Here is a 20,743-nt window from a genome sequence, read left to right as displayed (position 1 = left end):
TCACAATGCTCAGTAGAGCATTGCCACGTGGACTAATCCCTTGTCCCTCTCTGCAAACAGAATCTGTGTGAGGCAGTGACAGGGAGAACATTTATGTCCCAAAGACAAGGGCACTTCATATGTAAAACAAACAAACAAACAAACAGCAAGACCCCCCCAGAACACTACTAAAGCTTAAATCACACATTAAAACCCACACACTAATAGTAGGAGACTTCAACACCCCACGGTCACCACTGGACAGGTCTGTCTGACAGAAAATAAATAGAAAAATAAGGGAACTAACAGATGTTATGAATCAAATGGACGTAATAGACATATACAGAACATTTCTTTCAAAGATAAAAGAATATACATTCTTCTCAGCACCTCCTGGAAACTTCTCAAAAATTGACCACATACTAGGTAACAAAGCAAACCTCCACAGGTACAAAGAAATTGGAATAACCCATATATCTTATCGGATCACCATGGCTTAAAATTAGAATTCAACAGCAACACTAATTGCAGAAAGCCCACAAACACATGGAAATTAAACAATGCTCACCTGAATCACCAATAGGTCAAGGAAGAAATAAAGGAAGAAATCAAAGACTTCCTAAAATTCACTGAAAATGACCACACAACATACTCAAGTTTATGACACACTGAAAGCAGTGTTAAGAGGAAAGTTCAATGTCTTTAATCCTAGCATTTGGGAGGCAGAGGCAGGTGGATCTTTGAGAGTTCGAAGCCAGCTTCATCTACAAGAGCTATTGCCAGGACAGGCCCCAAAGCTACAGAGAAAGTCCCAACCCCCGCCCCCCCAAAACAAGGAAAGTTCATAGTACTAAATGCCTACATAAAGAACTTGGAAAAAAATCCTACACTATTGAGTTAACAGAACACCTGAAAATTCTAGAACAAGAAGCAAACTCACTCAGAAGGACTAGATGACAGGAAATAATCAAATTGAAAGCTGAAATCAACAAAACAGAAACAAAGAACAAAGAAAACAATGCAAAGAATCAATGAGACAAAGAGTTGTTTCTTCAAGAAAATCAACAAAATAGACAAACCTTTATCCAAACTAACCAAAAAGCAGAGAGAGAATTTCCAACAGGGACATAACAATATGGAAGAAATCCAGAGAATCATCAGGTCATACTTTGAAAACCTGTACCCCACAAAATTGGAAAACAAAGGAAATGGATAAATTTCTGGATAAATATCACTTACCAAAATTAAATAAAGACCAAATAAGCAAATTAAATAGATCTATAACTGTTGCGGGAGGTCCTCTCGCTCCTCCAACCTATAGCTGCTGAGATACCAGCCCATTGGGGCGTGGTCTCTCTCCCTTTAAAAAAGCGGCCACTTCCCTCTCCCCTCTCTCTTCACTTCCTGCTCCTCCGGTGACAAGACTCCCTTCCTGGTATAACTGCTAAGGAAACAGAAACAGTCATCAAAATCTCGCCCCCCCCCCCCCAAATGCCCAGGACCAGATGGTTTCAGTGTGGAATTCTACAAAGAACTAATACCAATACTCCTCAAATTGTTCCACACAATAGAAACAAAAGGAACATTTGCCATACTCTTTTTATGAGGCTACAGTTAGCCTGATACCACAAAAAGACATTACTAAGAAAGAGAATTACAGTCCACTCTTCCTCATGAACATTGATGCAAAAATTCTCAGTAAAATACTGGCAAACTGAATCCAAGAACACATCAGAAAAATCATCCACCATGACCAAGTAGGCCTCATCCCACAGATGCAGGGAGGGTTCAACATACGAAAATCTGTCAATGTCACTATATAAACAAGCTGTAAAAAAAAAAATCACATTTGGTGACTGAAAAAGCTTTTGACAAAATACATCCCTTTATGATAAAGGTCCTGGAGAGAGCAGAGATACAATAAACATACCGAAACATAATAAAGGCAATATATAGCAAGCCAACACCAAACTAATTCGAGAGAAACTCAAAGTGACCCCACTGAAATCAGGAACAAGACAAGGTTGTCCACTCTCTCCATACCTATTCACTATAATTGAGGTCCTATCTAGAACAGTAAGACAGCAAAAGAAGATCAAGGGGATACAAATCAGAAAAGAAGAAGTCAAACTCACACTATTTGCTGATATGATAGTTTACATAAGTGACCCCAAAAAGTCTACCAAAGGAACTTCTACAACTCACAAACACCTTCAGTAATATAGCAGGATACAAGATTAACTCAAAAAGTCAGTAGCCCTCCTTTATATAGATGATAAATAGGCTGAAAAGTAAGTATCTCAGAGTAACTCTAATGAAACATGTGGAAGATCTATATAACAAGAACTTTAAATCTCTGAAGAAAGAAATTGAAGAAGACACCAAAAAACGGAAAGATCTCCCATGCTTTTGGGTAGGTAGAATTAACAGACTAAAAATGGCAGTCTCACCAAAAGCAATCTACAGATTCAATGCAATACCCATCAAAACCCCAGCAAAATTCTTCATAGACCTCGAACAAACAATATTCAACCTCACATAGAAAAGCAAAAAGTCCAGGATAGCCAAAACAATCCTGTACAATAAAAGAACTTGTGGAGGCATCACAATCCCTGACTTCAAACTCTACTACCGAGCTACAGTACTATATTTTGGGAAAGTTTGTGGAATTGCTGAACTCGAGGATGAGATTAAGTTCCACATTCTAATGGTGGACCTGTGGTATTCTCTGGTATAGATGGCGTTTCTCTGTAATATTATATTTAGCATATGACAGTATTTATATCAGCTAGGTTAGTGTAGGCAATGCTGTTCAGTGAGAATTTTCACGTTAACTATTTCACTTCAGGGTTACAGCAGCCCTATGGAGAAGGAAATTAGTACTATCCCAGTATTTCAGTAAAGAAAAACTAAGTCCCTCCAAAGATCCCTGGCTAAGGAGCCCAAGTGACAGATGAAACCAGCTCTGTAGCCCTTGCCTGGATGGCAAGCTGAAATCCTGAGACTCAGGGCCTCGCTTTCTCAACTGAGATGAGAACTGATTGGTCAAACAGACTAAGAAAGTAAGTTGTATAACAAAACACAGATCGATCTCTAATGACAGCAATATACAAACCCCCAAAGGAAACTCAAACAATTTCCCTCTAGAGACCACACCACACCCCTCTTGGAAACTAAGAAAGTCTGCAATGGAGCCATCTCCCAGCAAGTTCCAAGTTCATCATTCTGGGTCTCATGATATTGTCAGCCCTGCAAGAATAATGGCTTTCATGGAAGATGTGCCTGGGGACCAAGATGATCTAATAATTATGTGCTTTTACTGGTCAGTGTCTGACATCTCATGGAACTGCAGTCAACGCCATACTAACAGAGCTGCTGGATAGCTCTGTGCAGTCTGCACCTGCTGATAGGGGCAGCACACACAGGCTGTAGTGCCAGAGCTCCAGCACTGAGATGTGCTCTTCTCGGGGCGGGGACAGAGCATGGCTGTGTACACTCTTTACCTCTCTGTCTACATCTGATTTGCTGGTTGCTTCCTACTGCTTTCCAGCGTCTGCCTCTCTCACACTGTGGTCCAGCTAGGCACGGAGAAAACCCAGGTCATTCTGCTCTCAGCATGCACAGTAAGTTGCCTGATTCTGGCACCAGGAGAGAGTCTGGAGTGGTGGGTGACCACAGACTCTCACTGTGTACTTATCAAGTACACCGGCACTGCATAAGTCATCAATTTTCAAAGAATAAGAATGCAGTAAAACACACAAACATCAGAGTGATGTTGAATAGATTTTAATCTTTTTCTGATGATTTAGAAGCCTTGAAGTACTTCAGGGTCAGAGTTATAAGCATCAATCATCACCACACTACAGTTGCACAGAGGGGCTAGTAAACAGAGTGCCAGCTAAAAGAACGCCAAGAAAAGAGAATTTATTATGATCTTAGTCAAGCTGCTTGTGACAGATGGAAGGCCAGGTCAGCATGTTCTGAGGATGGAATGAAAAAAGAAAAAAAATTCAACTTCATTTGGAATGAAGCTATCTTCATTCCAAAATATTTTCTGAATGTTTAAAATGTACCAAACATCAGTGACACGGAGATAAACAGGACTTTGTTCCTGTTCCAGCCCTTGGTCAACCTGTGAGGATGAGACAAACCTGCCTTTTTCAAGCTTATACTCCACATCAGGGTAGGCTGTTAAAAATGCATCTTGTGGCATTTTGTGAACCCAAATGTCTTAATGGTGCAAATATCCCCAAAATAAAAGGCCAAGCTCTGGCACATTTTAGCTCCTTCCTACATCTAAAACGCCTTGTCTTACTATGCCCTCACTGGTGGATCAGTTCTCCTACACAAACCTACAGGTCCTGACTCACTCTGCTCTGCAGAATCTTAGAGATGTGGCCACTTCTGTAAAGCCAGCTACTATTCTTCCTAGCAGCAACCTTGCCTTCTCTCTGCACCCAACCTGTGCTTGCATCACAATGGACTGAATCTGTTCCATGTAGTTATATATATAAAATCACAAATCTCGTGAGAATGGGAACTCTGCCAGAATCTGAAGAGAGACGTGTGGAAAGCGAACTCAAATGAGGAGGAAGGTAACGGAAAGTTTCACAGAGGCAGTGACGACCTGCCACCTCTGGGCCTATCCCTGCAGCCCTTGCTGCCTCCCTGTGCCCTCTTGGACATTTGCACCCTTCTGTCATCTGTGCAATGGAGTCTTTGTTCTATTTTACTGCTAAGAGTATTTTCCTTTTCCCCACCAATACATTTCTAGAAAAAGCTTTGCTTTTATCTTGTAGCTATCATTGTTGGTGTGTTGATAAAGAGGATGTTAAATTATTCATTATCTTAGCTAATGTTTAATCAGTTTGGTATTCTATTTAGGAGATAGGTCAAAAGAAGAACCAAGCAGAATGATTTGATTGTCCCCTGGGAACTTAGCCTGGCAAGGGGGTGGCGCTTCCTTGAGGGCACTGAGTGCTTTGTGTTACAGTAGGGATGGGTAAGACCTCACACACCTGAGGGTCCTGTAGGAGCTGCAGTTTGTACGAAGGAGCACATTTGTGGAGCAGAGTGAAGAGGGCTGGGTTGGTGTAGTGGACAGAGAACCAGAGGGTAGTTCAGCTGGATCCTTGTAGTGATAGGGAGCAGTGAAGCAGAACTTCAAGCAGAGAAGTATCTGAACACACTGAGTCTAATAAAGGCTTCCTTCCTCTTAGCTGCCATCTTTCAGCGCAGTACCCTGTTGGCCAGACCCAGCTAAGAGCCAGCTGCTACGCTAGGTCCCTAACTCTGTACAGCAAGAGCAGGGAAATGGGAGGCATGGATCTGAGAACCCACAGGCTTCGACTGTAACAGCAAGTACATACATTTCTCTGTCTATTTCTATGACCCTTTCTTTTGGAAAATAAATAAATAATAAAATGCTGCACTTTCCTGTGGGCTCTTTTCTCACACACCGGAGGCAGGAATGAAGGAATGCTACTCATTTAAGAGGAACCTGAACCGCGAGCTCTGAGTCTGCACCTAGGACTCGGAAAGGAGCTGCAGGCAAGTTAGAGGAGGAAAGGGTCACAGCCTCCTCAAGTTAACTACCCAGGATTTGAGCATTTATGGGAAATTACATTAATTATAAATATAGTTCATAAAACCTTCTCTAGGAACCACCCTGGAAAATATCTGGGGTGTATTTCAAAGGAAAGTGAGTATTTTTCAAACTAGCCTGCACCTCACACCATTCCTCTGGAGGTCCTGCTGTCTTTCCTGGTGAGCCCAGCGAGTGCCAGCAGTGCGTTTGAGAGTTGAGGTGCTACAGCGAGCCTGTGTCTCCACTGAAAACCCAGCTACCACAGCATTAAAACAAGACTGTAACACCATGTCTCCCCCAAAAGCCCAGACGGCAATTATTGTGAGAAATCTGTGCTATATGTGACACATCTGACAATTAGGATATAGAATGGTAAATGTTCTAATTTATGAAGAAAAAGTAATTAAAATTTATTAAGTAAAAATAAGGCAGTAAAATGGGCCTTTATCTTCCTGCTAACCATAAATTTGTTTCAAAGCATGAACTCCCGATTCATATTCAAAGCAAGCTGCCACATGATATGTTTTATTACCATAGAGGGAACGGTTTTCCACTTCCTCACCCCTTGCCTCACCACTGAGCCCTTCCACCAACCCCAGACAATTACCAAAGCTCTCTGCTACCATAAATAGACTTGCTAAACTCATACAGTCACTAGATATGTGCATGTGGATGCCCGCAGAGCTTACATATGTTCTTCATGTTTAGCACAGGTCTTCACCAGCTACTAACTGGTACTACCCAGACTTTAACAAATCCTTGAAACAGGGAAAACTGAGTCAGACAGACCTGAATCTGAATCTCTTTTGTTCAGGATAGGGTTTCTCTGTGTAGCCCTTGTTGTCCTGGAACTCACTCTGAAGACTAGGCTGGCCTTGAACTCACAGAGAAACTAAAGGCACGCACCACTGACTGGCCGGAATCTGGTTCTTCCTATCAGCTGCAATTGCCGTATTATCTTCACCTGTTACCTGCCCTCTCCACATCAGTTTCCTCATCCACTGGGGAAGAATCGTTACTTTCAAGGTTGTCCCATACATCAAAATGAAGGACATATCTGCCCTGGTGGACAACTGGAAACCCTGCTTTCAGAAAGGCGGCCCTAATAAAGGCCAAGTGTGCATCAGGTGGACCTTCCTTTGCACGCTGTCCACGGATACTCAGGTTCAGACAGCTCCAGGTCATTAGCCTGGATTCAGAACCCATGGCAAGGTGTCACGACTCTGTATGACTACTGTATATACAACATACTATTTCCCCTGAAAGGATAACGGGCACCTAACCTAGCTGCCTCCAGCAGAAGAGACCATATTTCCTAGTGCACTAGGAAGCTGCCTTGCTTCATTTTCTGTCTTTAGAGTGTGTTGGGGAGGCTGTTTGTTGGTTTTCCGGCCGCCCAGACTCCCGAAATAATCACACAGAAATCTGTATTAATCGCAATACTGTTTGGCCAATAGCTTAAGCATATTTCTGACTAACTCTTACAGCTTGAATTAACCCGTTTCTATTAATCTGTGTATTGCCACATGGCTGTGCTTGCTGGCAAGGTTCCCGGTGAGTCTGTCTCCTGTGGGTGACTACAGGGCTTCTCCTTGACTCCGCCTTCTTTCTCCTCCATTTGCTTGGAATTCCTGCCCTGCTCTACTCTGCTAAGCCATTGGCTGAAAGCAGCTTCTTTACTGACCAATAAAAGCAACACATATACAGAAGGACTTCCCACACCAAGAGTGAAGCAACCCGTTCTCGAATAACACTGTATGTCCACCTGAGGCAGGAAAAGTTTCCATCCTCAAGGAAAAGAAATGAATTTCTAACAGCTGGACCTGTATTCCCGCCTTCCCCCACACTGCCCACTGTGGCCACATGGCTGTGAGTTTCTCTTCTAAAGTAGTGGGGACTGCTTTTGAAAAGCAATGAGTTCATGGAGAAAAGGCACAGAGAAGGCATTGAGAATCAAGGGGAAAAGACAAAACCAAATAAAAATAAAAATAAATTGTTCTTTTTGACCGATTTTGAGATGGGGCTGAGAGTTTTAATGCAGAACTACTTCCTATTTAGTTTATGAATATTTGTCTTTCCCATTTTATTAACTTGAAACTTATAAAGATCATTTCTGTGGAGAAAGTCCCCACACAGAACGCTAACCTTGCTGACTCGCCTGCATTTACGAAGCTGCGAGGCATCACTGAAATCTTGCACAGCAGAGGGTGATAAGAACACAGACGTGAGGAGCGGCGCGCCCTGAAAATCCAAGTTGAGATTTGCTTTCTGCCATGTATGGATTAGCTCAGTATTAAGTTGAAAGATTTGATTATGGCTGAGAAAGAAACAACTGGCTTGAACCAGCCAAACTCTAAGAACTTGCTATCTTCTGAGTAAGAAACTGGGAGGACAAGAGTCTTTGAATATGAGGAGTCTTCCTATGAAAACCTGCGCCTGAGCTGTCAGCAGCCCAGGGTGTCCTGAGAAGGGAGGCTTTGAAGAGTCTAACGTTTCCAGATGCTTCCAGATGTGTCTGTGGGAGACACAAAAGTCAAGGAGATTCAAAGGGAAGCAGAAGTGCATACGTGTGAACATGCCCAGCTTCCGGGGGCAGGAATCTGTGCTAATGATGAATGCTTCAACAGCATACAATAAGACAAAATCACTGACCTAGGCATTCTTAAAAAGTATCAATTTGTGAAGGAAGAAATGAAAGAAGGAGTGAGAGGAGGAGAGAGAAAGGAAAGAAAAGAACAAGAATACAGAACTGTGACAGCCAACTGCAATGTACAATCTCTGACAGATTTGGGAAAGGAAAGAGACGGACACACTTGAATATGAATCGACAAATAATGACACTGTGTGTGGGTTAGTTTTTCTGAGTGAGACACCAACGGGAATTCAAACATGAGAAATGTGCTTTGTCCTCGGATGACAGATGCTGAAATATTTAGAAATGAAGTGCTGTGTCATCTGTAACTTAACTCTCCAATGGCTCATCTAAGGGGGGCAATGGAGATGCAAGGAGAATATTCCTTGTACTATCCTTTCAAATTTCCTATAAATGTGAATGGCTTCTGAATAAAAATGTAAGGGAAGGTGTAGGAGTAGATCCTACCTGGGAAGACAGTGAGATGTGATAAGATGGCGTCCTATACACTAACTGTATCCATTGAAACTGTCCTATGTCATAGATTCAATAAAGTTATAGGCCCCATTATAGATTATAGGTGTAGTACAACTCTCAGTAAAATGGAACAAAAAATATTAGTGAACAGATTTCTACAATGTCTACACAGAACCTAAAAATCCTACATATAAGAAGGCATGTATATTTTTATGAATATAAAAATTCATTCTCCTAAAAACACATTTTATTTAATGTTCATACTTGCATACATATTTGGATTAAATCCACCCCGTTACTTCCTCTCATCCCCTCCCCTAACAATTATTATTTTACCAGTTATATCTTTTCTTACATTTATCAGAGTTGGAATAATGGCTCAACCACTAAGAGTGTGCACTGCTCTTACAGAGGACCTGAGTTCTGTTCTTACCGACTCACAAGCATGTGTAACCCCAGCTTCAAGGGGGTCTGATGCCTCTGACCTCACAGGGCCCTGACACTCTTGTGCACACACTCATACAGATAAAAAAAAATGCACATATAAATAACTAAAACAAAACAAAGTTTAAAAAAGAAAGAATATATTCAGCTTCCCCCAAAGTTATAGGCAAGCTTATTTCTACTAATACTTCACTCTGTTGCCTCACTATGTAAATATGTATGTACATTTTCCAATTTGTGCTTTTCTGAAAGAAAAAGGTCAAGGTTTCTGTTATTGAAACTTTAGTATTAACCATTTATTACTCAGATTATTGTGCTGTCTAAGTTATTCAGGAGACTGGTAGGTATCTACCACCACCATCCTATTTGCTATGATCAAATGGGAGAGTTTATATTTTAATGATGAAAAGTCAAGAATTGAATATATAATCATGCCAAATAAAGTCTATGCCACTTGAGAGTCTAGGAGGTGTGTTCACAGACATGAATTTCTCTGCATAGATGTAACAATGGAAGGGAATGAGAACTAAGGTAAATAAGTCGGCAGCTGGCTGTGAGGGATAAACAAAGGTGCTGATGAAAGGCTACAGGATTCTAAAGGTTTACAAAAGCTGTAAGGAAACAGTCCCATTATATTTTGTTGAAAACAAACAATACTGCAGAAAGCAACACAGTCTGCTTTGCACCAAGACTGGCAGCAGGGCGATTCTCACCATATTTTAGGTTGCTGACCTTCCTATGTCCCTGGGTACATCAAGCCCTGAGCTGCCTCACCTGCCAAGTGGGGCTGGTGCTCACTGGTGTGGGTCTTGTAAGGAGGCTGCCGAGCACGCATGACAAGGACCCTTACCATTCTTGCTTCTACACCTATGAAAGGAGATTTGGATGGAGTATTTTAGGGCTCCTGGAAACACACTAGTGTGTTTTCATTTCTACCTACTGTCCTGCCAGCTCTAGTCTTTGCTCTAAGGATGTGGCTGGATGTGGAAGGCTGAGAGGCACCAGACTCACTAGGCAAGGACGCTCTGCCATGAGGAACAGAATGCTCTTTGAGGAGCACAGCCTAGTTACCTAACTCTGCCAGAATTATCCAACCCACGTTTGCCATCTCTGGATGCCAAGGCAAAATGACTTCTTAGCTTTGCCAAGATTGTAAAAAGAGATGAGGGAAAACATTCCCCAAGATGTCATAGTAGAGAAGGCAGCCAGATTTTCCCCAGCTCGCCAATGCTACACATGGAGCTAAAGACACAAAATTGTGTCCAGCTTAGGAAGGCTCGGGCAAACAGACAGACAGACAACAACTATATACTCGTAGTGTGAACAAAGAGTTCCACAGGACCCACCCCAAATGTCTTACATCCCCTTCGAGATATGACACAGGTGATAACAAATAGTTGGATGATCACTTTCTTCAAGAGTTCAGGCAATCTCCATTCCCTTGTCCCCATATCGTAGGCCTTTCTATGCTATGCTCTTCTTGAAAGAATGAGCTGTTCACCTGTGGATGGGCTGTGAAGAAACAGCATTTCCACCACGGACTCCTTGTCTAACTCCTCAGAACAAAGCTGGAAGGAGCTCCTTTGGAAGAGTGGCACACACAGCCACTCCAGTCACGTGCCCACAGTTTGAGAAAGCTGAGGTCAACTTGGGCAGAAAGCATCCCCTCCACCTGCCGGCCCCTGAGGTGAGGAACATGACTGGTAGCCACCAAGGCCAGCGTGCACTGGGACAGAAGTGCTTTCCCAGGTCTGCTGCAAGGTTTTAGTCCCAGACTGTTATTACAGGCTTCTGTATAAATCACCGGAACAAAGCCTGTGTGAGCTGCCTGGGTGTCAGACAGAAATAGTGTCACAGAACACGGTTACGTGGGTTTTTTTTTAAACTACTACATATTTATATCACCAAAAAAAACCCTAAGCTTTGTACTCCTGGAATCTTTGGTAATGTGCTCATATTTTATTTTCTATACACCCTCATCTCCTTTACTAGTATTACAGACTTTTTGTGCTGTGTAGACACAGTTCGTGTGAAAGAGTTCAGAGTTCTAAGGTGTGGCACTGGCCCCTCTAACAAGGGCTCTTGAACACGTACCTTATTGGAGGACCAATACTAAGAGAAAAATAAACCAATGGGGGACTATGAAAACGTGACTAATGCCCTTCATAGACAAAAATACCCATGGTTTCATGTTTAAAACGAAGCCTGGAGAATGGAGCCTGCTGCCCAGGAACAAGGCATTGTGGGAAAAGTTTGGACAAGGCTGACAAGGTCCCTCCAGGTCCCCAGGGTGAGAACAGAGAAGAAAATGGGCTCCAAGTCTTCACTGCTGTTCCCGCCAGAGCAGCTACTCCACTCAGGTCTACCATACTGTCTTCTGTGGCTCCTTCAGAAGGATGAATGACATCATTTCCACACAGAGGTTAAGGGACTGATTCCTTAAGGATGAGATAAGAAAGGCCACTGCTGTGGTTCACATCTAAAATGCCTCCCAAGGTTCATGTGCAGTTTCCACCTTAGTGAAGTGTGTTAGCTCAGGTTCTGTGTGCACGGGAGCCAGCCCTAAGGATGGATAGGCTGTTCTCCGATGGCTCAGGCCAAAATTCCTAATGCTGCCATGCTCCAGCTCCCTCAAACTAAAAGATAAACGACATACACCTCAGGCGGGAGCATTGGACTACAGCCAGTAAAGCAGGTCTCTGGAAAGACTCACTCTAGAGCAAACCACCGACAGATCCTCATCATCAACTTCTCATCAGCTAGACCACAGGACACATAAGGCAATCACTGAGCCCCGGTCAGAATCAGTGGGAGAAAAGCAGACTAAGACAGGAAGATCCCCTGGGTGCTTTTAGGTAGAACCACTAAACACAGACCACAAAATAAGCAGATTTAAAGTTCTTGAAGAAACAAACAGTCTAACCTTTTTTTTTTTTAAAAAAAAAGACATTATTTTTAGAAAAACAAGATATTTGAAAGAGAAAACAGAATTTCCATAAATGAGACATTCACAGTAAAATTAAAAACAAAAATCCACACACGTTATAGAAGAGACACAATAAAGAGAAAATCAGCAAGTTGGAAAAGAGTATAGAGAAAATTAGCCAAAATGGAACACAAAAAGTCTAAGATAAAGTTTTGTTATTGTCATGACTTGAATGTGAATCCTGGCAAGCTGTCTGAAGCCACAGCTGTCTTCAATGCACAGGCCTCGATTTGTAGTTAGTTAGGTTAGATCTCCTTTCTTCTAAGCACACTTCTTTTCTTTCTCCAGGTTTAATCAAGGTCATCATACACAACACACACAAGCAATTGCTTGTGTGTGTGTGTGTGTGTGTATTATATATATGTATGTAGAGGCAGTCAACGCCCTGCATGTGTGTATGTGTGTGTGTGTGTAGAGAGAGGAGTACATCTATAAGCATAATATATATGTTTATATTATAGATATATCTGTTAATGGAATTCATGTTTGAGATGTATATTTACAAGTTCATAGATTATCTATCTATGAAATAATAGCCACCTACATAAAGCTCTTGTAACTCCTTTATAGAAGACCATACTTTGGAACTGGGGTGACTGATCTTGGTTGTCAACATGATTGGAAATATAATCAACTAAATGAGCTCTTCTGGGTGAGTCTGTGAGGGTATTTCCTGAGCACTGACCAGGGCAGGGCGTCCCCCACAGTGAGCAGCACCTTCCACAGCAGCCCACTTTCAAGAAGGTCTGAGACAAAGTGGCGCTGCTCTTGCTTGCCCACCTTCACTCCTTGCTGGTGCGTGCATCTACCCTGCTGCTGCGACTGCTGCCATTCCTTACTGACATCACAACACAGCTTCTTTGATCTTCCAGCATGGACTGAAGATCAAGGCTCTGCAGGAGCTTTCAGTGCCAGACTGTGAGTGCTCAGGCATCCAGCCTTGTAGACTGGGTAGTCTCTGGGTTCTCAGCCTTTCACTATATAGACAGTCACAGTCAGACTACCCAGCCCCAACTGTACAAGCATCTAATATATCTCCTTCATAAGAAATCTTCACTCCATGAAAATTCTGCTCCTCTAGTGAATCCTGACTAATACAGAAGCTGGTTCTGAGAGGTGACTTGTGTGACTCCAGCTGGGCCAGTCACAACAGCACGCACTTCATCTGTACGGAGAAGGCCTAGACCAAGTAACTTCAGCATTTCTTTCTCCTCTGGTGTCATGATACCTGCCGCTTCAAGAATGGTTCCTGCATGGTCTGTGTACTTTACTTGTAGGACGGGGCTCTATGCTGAGCTGTGCTTTCATTTACTCTAACAAGCCTGGAGATCAGAAATAAGAATTCAGAAGTGGAAAAGAAGCAAGAAATGACTTCTAGAGTCAAATATGGTGACGGTAGCTCTAAAAGAAGCAGCAGCAGGAGGAGGACGAAAAAGGAGGAAGAGGAGGAGGAGGAGGAGGAGGAGGAGGAGGAGGAGGAGGAGGAAGAGGAGGAGAAAGAAGGAGGAGGAGAGGAGGAGAAGAGTGGGAGGTAATGGCTGTGAACACAAGGAGAAACACTGTACTGTGAAATCTAAAAAGAATAGGCTATTGCTAGCATTTACTGTATGATCAGATAGCTTTGCACACTTCAATAGCTCTTCAAGGCACCATTATATTACAACTCCAGCAGTAACTGATGTTGCTGATAACTTTAAGCAATCAAGCAAAGATTACCTTATGTTCAAGATACTCTATTTAAAAGTTGGGACAGCACATAATACACTTTAGAAAGAGACCCATAAAAAAGTTTTAGAAGCTTGGAAAATTTTTTCATAACTTCTCTTCGTGTATGTGTATGTGTGTTCATGCATATGCACACGAGCAAATGTATGTATTTATTTTAATGTCCATGTTCTAAGCAAGCTTCTATCAAGTTGTCCCCAAAGACCCATAAACTGCTTTTTCAGAAGAGTAAACAGAAATCCCTCTAAACAACACGAAAGGATGATCAGTCAACTGTATGGAACCAATACACGGACAGAAGTAAAGCTGGCGTAACTGGAGTGAGAGCACATGCAGTACATGCCGTATGAAGACTGGCTGAGGGGCGGGGTGAGAAAGTGCTTGGGAGCGAGACAGGGGGAAAGCCCAGAACAAGGAGGAAGTCAAATGTTCCTCCATGAACAGAGGGGAGGTCACCCAGTCCATCATCATCATGAGACAGCCAGGTATACCACTGGGAAATTGTGGACCACTGGAACGGGTTAAGAGCTGAAGAGAACCCTCCTATGCCCACACACACCTGCTTGAGAGGGGAAGGGATACAGGCAAACTCCCCATCCCTGAACACCATACTCTACAAAGCAAGAGTACAACTGTAAGAGGGACTCAGAGTGTCTGGCAACACCATGTAATTATAACTTCCACAGATTTCATTAAAGCAAATGCTGACAGAATTTTGTCTTCCACTCGCCAGATGGACATCACCTCATGATGTAACAACACCACTCAATGAACGGATACAGAATTAAACACGGATTACACGGTGTGCCCATGGACACATTTCCCAGCGTTTTCCTGACTCGCTGTTTTGTTCTAAGTTTTAAGTTAAAAACAACTTTGTGAATACGTTCAGAATCAAGGGTCAGGAAGGTCTCTCAGCTGACCCTCTCTAGATCTAGTGAAGCATTTCTAAATTGATTAGGCCTTCAAAACAAGTTATTGGTAATATCTGCTATGTTTAGAGAGCAGAATATTGCTGATTTACCCAACTTTAAATAAATGTCATATGGATTTCAAAAATAAATTAAGCCCCAAGTACTTTAAAAAGTATTAGCATCATCATTTTCAGAGAGGCAAGACTTCTTTTGGTGCAATCTGCAGGCTTAGATTCAAGAATGCATATCCAGCTCACTGTGTGCTGTGTGCACTGTTATCAGATTCCTATGGGGTGGGCATCCCAACATGTCTACCCTCTGTTACATGTGCCTTGTTAATAGTACATATTCTTGTGAATAAAAGTTCTATAAGATTCTATAAATTGTCAGGGCCAATTATAAACACTTCTGGTATGGAAAGCCCAAATGCTTTTTAGACTGTCTGATAGTGAGAAGAGAGGAGAGTGTTTTTGCATAAACATATGAAAAAATAGCTTTTAATGTCTTTGCCCAGTTTTGGAAAAAAGGGGCCTTGTGTTTGCTAGGGAGTTCTGTGTTGCATACAGATAAAAGCTTCCAGATAACAAAACAAGAGCAGATCGCAGGTTCCCAATTAATTTCATTAATGGTACAACCTGATTATCAGAGGAACATATCTGCTGAGCTGCACTGAGCTTCCCTACCTGCGGGGGCAGCAGGTGTAAGTGTCCTCTCTCCTTTCTCCTACTCAGAGAATGAACTAGGAGGGCTTAGGCAGTTGAAATCACAAGAAGTGTGCATGTGTGTTCGAGCATGCAGGCTTGCACAGGCATGTATTTCAAATACACTTGATGCCTTGTTGACATCTCACCATTCCTGGAAACATCTGGACAATTATGGAATGAATAAACTTGTAAATCCTATGAGATTTTAGTAAATAAATATACTTTGTTTCTAATTTTTTATCCTATTTCACATCCAGAGTATTTCAACAAGAGAAATTAGAATGATATTGATAAACAGGAAATAATCAACTCTAAGCAAATAATCTAGGATCTTGTTTATAGTTCTGTAGACAAATAATTAGTTAACTTGCTCAAAATAATGAATGAGGTTGCTAATAAAAACAAAGAAAGTTGTCCTTGGTTTGGCTGTAATCCCACCAACAAGCAGCAAAATGGGCTGACTGACCTTTTCAGTCTGAAGATTCATGATGAAATTCCATAAAATTCTAAAACTAAGGTAAAGTAAGAAGATAAAATGTGCTCCTAAAAACCATTCAGAAAGGTCACTAATTCAGAACCAGGAAGGAATGTTTATCAGAGGTCAGGATGGCAGCCTAGACAGAAGCAGACATGGTACAGAAACACAGAGAACAGGGGGTATTCGTCCTATTCATACATACGTACATTTGTACACACTGGTGTTCATAAATGCACACATGCATGAGCAGACACCCAACAAACAACAGTCAAGCTCAATGCAAGAAAGAGAATCACCTGGGGCCAAAGCCGTGCGTGCTATGAAGTTAAGGCCACGTAGTGACCAGGGGCAGCCCCAAACATCAGGGCAGTGTTGGGACAAGGGCGTGAGCTCTGAGGCCACACTACTGGGTTTTAACCCTGGCTTCTCCACTTACCTTCTAATTGCAGTAACCATAGTAACTGCCTCACTGGATTGTTAGAAGGTTACAATAAGCGAATCTGCCACAGAACAAGCACTGTTAGCAGATCATTATTGTGAATGCAGCTGAAAACTCCAGCTGTGGGTAACTGACAACACCCACGAAGGCAGAGATCGTAAGCGGCTCTCTGGAGAAAGCTTTCAGCCAAAACTCCCAGTCCAGGCAGAACATCTGCCACCACCTGGAAGTAGACCTGGAGGAGGTCACCCACCTCTGGTCACGGGTGAAAGACAACTTAGAGAAGGAAGACCCCCGACCTTGGATCTGGCTCCAGTGCGTAGCGAGACTTTGGCATGGAACTGTACTGTGTTAAGAAATAATGCAAGAACTGCTCATCCGATGAAGACCAATGGGCACTGGTGGAAGCCGTCATGAATTTATTCTGGAGACAACTTTATGGTACAGGTACAGTCAAGTTGAAAACCACACTGTGCACAGAGAACAGCTGGAACTATCCTGGCTAACACTTTCAGAGAGAACAAATTACCCACAGAGACACAGCCTCCTCATCAGCAGTAACAGATGCCCGAGGACAGTGGAATCGCATCTTCAAAGTGCTGAGGGGAAATAAATGTCCACACGGAATTCTACGCTATCATTCAAGACTGAGAGAGAAGCACGAATAGCTGGAAGCACACAAGGACTGAGAGCTCATCACCCACAGACCCAGAATGCAGCAGACAGTAACAAGAGGAGCGTGAGGGACAAGAAATGATGAGGGCTCCCTCAGCTTCGTGTGCTTAAACCTACGAAATGTACCTGTGCCTACACGGGGAGAGCCACATCTTCCCCTCAGGCTACAGTGAGGAGCGAGTGGTCCCTCCCCCTGTGCTCTGAAAATGTATGTCTGCTTTTGAAAGAAGCTTGTGTAGGAGTTGCCTTTATTCACTTCGCTTTTGCCACTTTTAACTGATAATGAAAGGCAGTGGGTCCTACCCCAGCCCAGACACCCAATCGTGTTCCTGGCAGCAACCACCTTCAGATCTTTGGGCAGTCTCCTGTGGTATTTATTTTTCTATTTTTAAATAGTACTCTATGCCAGGAGACCTTTGGAGAAATCCATCACCTGCTGGTGAAGGCTAAGACTGCTTGGCCATTTGCCATGTGACAAGCCTTCCTAAAACTGGCAAAGGACAGGCTTGGTAAGCTGTTACAATGGGTGACACGGTGCCCTTGTTTTAGAACTTGGATGTGGCTCACTTCACTTCCAGAATTTACTGCTGGGAGTTTCAAGGCAAGGGAATAACAAGAGGAAACCTTCCCCACCACTTTTATATAACTATTTCAGAAGGACTTGCTCTTGCTTTATTACTTTATATCTGTTTTTTAAAAAATAGAATATGCTCACCCCGAGAGCTTGCCCTTCCTGATAAGCTGGGTGATATGAAAGGCTATGAAGCCAGGCTGCTAGGATGGCTGGGAGCTCGAGCACATGCAGGAACCTGAGTACAGGTGAGTATTGTAAGGATGGGGGAAGAAAGGGTCCCCATTGTTTGGTCTTTGAGAACAAAAAGGGAAGAAATATCACCAACAGAACCTGGAAAGCAATGTAGGGAATGTTACTTAATTTTATCTTGTGAATAAAAGAAAAAGAAACCTTGGTGAAAAAAGTCCCCATGACCAAAAACCTGTATCTTCAGAGCTCTAAATCATTTACTATTGCCCAATTTAAAATGTAAACAAAAATAAGGTAAACACCCTCCTCTAAAATAAACAAAAAACAAAGCCAAGCTACTAACTAGATGTCTACAATGAAGAGAACTAATAAGTGCCTAGAACTGTTCGTGAAGAATCTCAATCTCTCTCTCTCTCTCTCTCTCTCTCTCTCTCTCTCTCTCTCTCTCTCACTCACTCTCTAGTTTAGAATGTGACTTTCACTTATGGTAAAGATGAGTTTAGTTTTGCTACTTCTCCCTAATATCTGAATCATGTCATATATTTTTGTTTCATCAGAATCCAATGCTTCTATTATTTCTTAAACATGCTTTCTACTGAGGGATTTTCTGTGATGTTATTTGCTTTCTAGAACATCCTGTATCGGCATTCCTTTCATTTGCTTCTTTGTACACACTTGGTGCTCATTCTCCTTAGAGAGCCCAGTTTATAGGCACCTGCTGTTCGCACCGCCCTGTCTTCCCTGGTCCTCCTCCCTCTGCTAGCTGTGGGGCTGCTGCACAGCTGGCTACCTGAACTCTTCATTACTCCAGACCCGGATAATGGAAGCTGCCCATTTATTCTGCAAGCACACTTGACTGATTAGTACTGGGGCAGAATTCTAGCTGGAATGGTTTGTTGTCTGTTAAGAATATTTAGGACTTTGTCTGTTAAGAATATTTAAGACTTTGTTCCCTCTCCTCCAGATGGGAGTGCTGCTGCTGAGAAGTCAGTGTCTCTCTGATCCCAATCACCCTTTTATTTTCCTCTCTCTCTCAGCTCTTCAGTTCCGATGTTCACGAACTGCATGGCATACCTACATTAGAGGCTGATTTTATCCTTCATGCTGGGTGGTGGGCAGGCCCTTTCCATTCAGAGATACAAGTACTTCAGTTCTAGGAAACAAATCTGCATTGCCTTGTGAAAGCATCCTAACATCTATTTTCTATTTATCAGATACTCAGCTGCCTGGGCTGAGTCTCTAACTTTCTTCTAATGTTCAACTTAAGTTATCTGTTTTGTCTTTGGGAAGATTTTGTTGACTTTCTCTTCTCTTTTGGAGTTTTTGTTGCTGTTGTTGTTGTTGTTGTTGTTGTTAGTGGTGGTGGTGGTGGTGGTGGTGGTGGTGGTGGTGGTGGTGGTGGTGATAGTGTGTGTGTGTGAGAGAGAGGGGGGAGGACAGAGGCACCATAATTTTAAATTTGAGAACTCAGTTTTACTCTTATAGCTTAGATAATATTTACCAAAAGTTTTTGAGGATATTTTCAATCTTTCTACTTTTTCTCATTATCTACTCCCTCCTAGATTGTTTAACTTCATTTCCACTAAGACCTCTGTCCATGATGCTGTCTGGTGGTTTGTGGCTGTCAAGCTACACTTTGAAGTGAGTTAGTCACATGCTCATTTTCTGTGACTCTCCAGGGCCTGCAGACTTGTGGCCTCTTTTTACTGGGAGACAGATCTGCACTCCTCTGCAACATCAGCAACCTGAAAGTCCTTTCTCTGGCACACACTCTCTATAGCCATCATCACAGATTCTTGTCTGGGGAAGGAAAGAGGAAAGATGGACAAACCAGGCCACTTGAACTTCTGAAGTAAAAGGCAGACATGAGGTATCAATGAGCACTAGAGGTCAGAGGGCAGACATCGGTGCTCCTCACTGCTGGTGGCACATGGAACATGTCCTGATCCCTAGTGCTAGTCATAACCCGGTTTTCTTCTGGCCTCCAGTTTTAGTTAGTGTTACTATTTTTGTGCTAAAACACTAAGACCAAAAGCAACTCGGAGAGGAAAAGGTTTATCTGACTTACATATCCTCAACTCATTGAGGGATGCCAAGGCAGAAACTCAAACGGAGCGGGAACCTGGAGGCAGGAGCTGATACTATGGAGGAGTGCTCCTTACAGGCTTGCTTCTCATGACTTGCTCAGTCTGTTTTCTTCAAGAACCCAGGACCACCAGTCCAATACCACCAGATAAGGGATGGGCCCTACTCCATCAACACTAAGAAAATGTTCTACAGGCTTGTGCACAGTTCAGCCTTAAGGAGGTCTCTTCTCAGCTGAGGTTCCCACTTCTCAGACGACACTAGCTGTGGCAGCTGATCTAGAACTAGCCAGCACACATCCGTACATTGCATTTACTCTTTCCTTAGTTTTACAAACTCCGTATACTATGGCTGCCCATCCTATGTTCTCCTCAAGCACACTCCATTTCCACTAGTTACGCGTGTACTAGCAGATACTATCACAGTGCTCGCTTGCTCTATGAGGGCAAGGTGACCTGCCTCACAGCTGTCTCTAGAGCTAGTACAGGGCTGGCATTTGGTAGAGAGGAAAAGAACTTCAGCTGAATGAAAGAATGAAGGCAACCAAAGGGAAGAGCGCATTACAATTTAAGAAGTCTTGTCTGCACAAAATCAGGAAAATGCCATGCACTCTGAATACACTCAGTGTTTGCTGACTGCTCCCCAAATATTTTAAAGCACTACATCTCTTATAGCCACTTGTGGGTTCTGTAATCATAGGCATCTCTTTTAAGAGGTCAGCAGGCAAAATAAATCACACACAGACCAAATGAGTTCTCCAGAAAAAGACTTTAGTCTATCTGAAATGACCCATCACTGCTTTCTGGACAAAGCAATCTCTTATTTATAACGACACATTAAAATAAAACATAGCAG

General features: G+C 42.7%; 1 protein-coding gene across 2 annotated transcripts in view; it reads right to left on the bottom strand.

Moving 5' to 3' along the window:
* The window catches only part of Gatb (glutamyl-tRNA amidotransferase subunit B), a 76,859-nt gene that overhangs the window by 50,359 nt on the left and 5,757 nt on the right, over positions 1-20,743 (bottom strand). The window lies entirely within an intron of this gene.

This window comes from Microtus pennsylvanicus, chromosome 16 (assembly GCF_037038515.1).
Source record: "Microtus pennsylvanicus isolate mMicPen1 chromosome 16, mMicPen1.hap1, whole genome shotgun sequence".
NCBI lineage: Eukaryota > Metazoa > Chordata > Mammalia > Rodentia > Cricetidae > Microtus > Microtus pennsylvanicus.
Note: the sequence above shows the minus strand (reverse complement) of the source record. Positions and strands in the feature narration are given on the sequence as shown.